The sequence below is a fragment of the Pagrus pagrus genome (assembly GCF_965226575.1).
Source record: "Pagrus pagrus genome assembly, chromosome: 19".
NCBI lineage: Eukaryota > Metazoa > Chordata > Actinopteri > Spariformes > Sparidae > Pagrus > Pagrus pagrus.
In genome coordinates, this window is record NC_140203.1 from 4,270,035 (window position 1) to 4,274,151 (window position 4,117).

The following is a 4,117-nucleotide window of genomic DNA, read 5'->3' on the forward strand; positions in this document are numbered from 1 at the left end:
GATATCTGGTCGTGAAATAGGTCCCTAATTGTGTACTGACAGAATCACTTTGACTCATCAGCACTCATGCTCCTGCTGTACTCGTGAAAAAACCTCTCAATTGAGTGACAGGGGATGGACTACTGCTGCAAGTCGGAATTAATACAAATTAGTTTGGAATAATGAGGCAGCTCTGCCGCCAACTGGAATTAGGTAGAAGCATGCTTATACACCGATGGAAGAACTAATCCTCTGCATTGATAATGATAATAAATCACAGGGGACATTCATAGCAATCAAATAAACTATTACTGAGAGATAAAGTTGTGATGTCTGTAATGTAATGTTTGATATTTTGGTAATCCTGTTACAAATTATTATTATCATTCACATCTTGCATTGTTTTGTTCATCTTTCTCATGAATTTTGATGTAGAGGAAGATTATTTTGACAAAAAGGCAAGCCAGGTGCAGTAATACCTTTCCCAACACATTCTTTCTCCCAACTCATGAAATACAGCAGCTTGATCAGTGGCCTTAAGCTTCAAGCTATGATGCTTTACCTACCGCTCTAGCATCAGCTTTGCATTTGTAATTTATAATATGAATAATAAATAAAGCTTGCTGACAAAAAAGTTCACAAATTATGAAATATTATGACTTTTAGACTGTTATTAACACCGTCAAATGGCACCAAATCTACTTGGTAATGTTTAGGCACCAAATTAACTTGGTTAGGTTTAAGCGCCACATCTACTTGGTTAGGTTTAGGCACCAAAACATCTTGGTTAGGTTTAGGAAAAGATAATACTATAGGTTCAAATATCTACGCTCTGTATGTGACATAATTAACATCAAATAACATGAGGTAAGTATGTCATAATGTAAGTAAATAGTGAGGTTTTTACATACATACCATAACTACTAACTGCTACAATAACAAACCAATCTTGATCACACAGGGGAAACAATCCCTGGTCTTCAGAGGGAAAGTCCTGTGTATGACCCATCCAGCCACCCCTGACAAAGACTTTTCTTGCTCTTTATACAACTGCGAGGGGCCAGAGGTAGCCAGAGGGGTAACTACAGCATCAAACATTTAAGTATAGGGCCACTGACCAGGCTGCTAAATTTGACGTGTTGGGAGTGAGAGCAGGCTGTATCGTGTGACCTATGAAGAAAAAGTTCTCATCCAAAGCTGATGCCTAAAATGGCCAATGACCATCGGTTTTGTGCTTTTCCACAGTTTTCTCTCCATTTGTAATTGCCAGTTCCCCTGTACTGTGATGCTTGACATTGCTAACCACCCCACTTTTGGCCTGGGGACTGTCACTTCCTCAATGTAGAAGGCAAAGCAGCAGCCAGAGGCAATTGAGGTTTTTAGCGTTACAGGATTTCTGTATTCCCCCCAGTATCCTAAACGTTGAAAACCCCTTACTACTAAGTGGTACTGTTAGACATGAAACCATGTCTTGTAAAAAAAAGTTTTTCACCCAGAAAACTTACACAAGATAAATTAGTCTTGTTTTATGTCTAAAACTGTTATACATTGAAATGCAATTACTTTCATTGTATAGCTAATTAACGTTCAAATGACATATTAATTGGCTTTGGGGCTTCACAACAGTAAAAACGCAGTTTGATTTCTCATTTGGTCTCATTGTTGGTTCCCTGAAACCTGATATCTCATTTGGTGGACTGCAGCCTGCTGGTAGAAACTGCCAAGTTATTTTTTGTATCGTTATGGAGATAATTAGTGTGTAGTCTCTGTTTTGGTAGGGTTCCACTGTCTGGTCACTCGAGTACTGTATATCCTCAATAGATATTTTTCTCTTCGAGTGAACAAAACCAGTGCTGAAATGACTGAACAGTTTCAAAATGTTTAGATGTCTTCAGTCACCCATTTGGTTGATTTCAGGTGAGTGTAGAAATTGGATAATTGCAGTTTCATTATTCCACAGTCAGAGTCTTCAGCTACTTGGCTGCCCATGAAGACTTGTTTCCTGGAGGTTGTTTTTTTTTTATGTTCTTTAATTTCACTTCACCACTTGTCAGATTGACAGTACATTATAGAGACTTGGCTGTGCAACAGCCTTGTCAGCAGTAGCCCATCGGCCCCTGCACTCATTTACCTGTCTCTCCCACTGTGGAAGGAAGTGTACACAAAGTGAGAGAACAGCAGGATATAGTTTGGCATTCTGTTTACCTCAAGTTAATTTGCAGACACGGTGATTAAAGTTTTCTGTCTATCCCTGATTATCCATATGTAATCTCAAGGCAACAGGCAGCTGTTTTTTCAGTGAACCCATTTTATGCTTTATGGTCAAAGTCCTGTCAGACAACTCACATTTGAAGTGTTTATTATAGCAGCAAAACATGGTTAGAGTTTGGCATCTAGGCTCTGACCTCATCACTCCCAGCTGATATGTTTACATAGATTTTGGGGAGTGATGAGCGAGGCGCTTTGAACCTCCCAGTCACAGCCTGCAGGTGGATGCTGGGACGGTGGCGGTGCTGAAAGAACATGCAGCAGTACTGATGGCTTTGACAGGCAGAGGGATAGTTGGGACATTTTTGTCGACCGTCAGATTGGGAGGGTGTTTTTGCTAGATTATTGTGGAGAGTGGGGTATTTTGCATGTGTATAGCAGTGCAGCTCGGGTTGCCTGCCTGAACTGGCTCACAGGCACCGTTCCATTTAATGGCTAGCTTGTGAAGTAGTAGTGCTGTGTTTAGCAGCTAAAGAGCCAGATATTTCTCTCAGGAGCTGGTGGTGACCAAAACAGAGCTAAAAGTTTAAATTACTGGTGCCAAATTGAACAAAATGCCAATTCTACATAATGTTGCTTTAATAAGAAACATACAGTATATCCCTAGATCAATTCAGAATATGACTGACAATGACTCCAAACTAAATATTGTTTGCAGCAGTACAGAACAATCTGATCACTCCCCTTCAGTTCATGACAATTTAAAAAGTACAAGTGGTAATATTAATAACTTACTGCTATCCCACATATATCAGACATCTTCCCAGCTAGCAATGTAGCCTTTGGTGCACGGAAGGAGAGGGCTGACTGATCAAGCAAAAGCAATCGCTATGGATATAGTGGTTTTCTGAGTACAGCTGTCATCCGATCTTCTTCGGCTTATGTCTGCGACTGGCGAGATCCCATTTTGTTTTCATTAAGTCTCATGAGAAGGCAAAAAAAAAAAAAAATCACATCATTTGCACTGTCAGAAAGTACAATATAGATGATACTAGACAGCGTGTGCTCATTCTGTCCCTCTGAGAAAGTATTTAACAAGGGGACAGAGCTGTTTGTAACTTTACCTGTGATAAAATGAGCGCTGCAAATGACAGTTTATGAGAGGCCCCCATCTGCTCTTGATACTTGAAGTGCATCTTTTATCTTCCCTGAGCATCCTAATCACCTCTATATTTAGAATGGACTTTTTTCTTCTTCTTCTTCTCCATGTTCTCCTTTTTTTTTACCATCTTCCCTTTTCTTGGTGTCATCTGTTGACATGTTTTCACTCATTTGGAAGAAACATTAAAGCATTTGGGTAAAATGCTACAATATCTTTACTGTAAGTGAATTTACCGAAAGCACATCCATATTACATTCATCTTATTTCAGTCCCGTCAACAGCTGTTTCTCTGCGGTTGAGGGCTATTCACTTATCTTTTCATCTGCGCTGATGGACCACTCTTGTTATGAAGACACATTATAGAATGTGCAACTTATTGAGGAAGCTCTGAATAAACACATCTTGCTTCATGGAAATGTTGACTCACTTTCCTCCTGAAGCTTATTGCTATTATTCAGTTTTCATTACAGCAGACTTAACCCCATAGGTTGGGTAATAATGCCTGACTACCGAACAGATCCTGGATTCTGCAGCTGGGGAACTGTGTGCCTGAACAGCTGTTAAGTAGCTCTGCAGCCCCACAGGGAACAGTCCTGTCTCCTTTCATGTTCGAACTGTACACTGTAGACTTCAAATACAACCAGGAGTCATCATGTCTTCTGCAGAGTGCCTCAGATGACTCTGCAGTACAGCGTCAAAGCTAGGCAGGACTCTGAGTACAGCCTAGGAACCTGGTGGGCAGCTGACGTGGTGAGAGCCATGTACAAA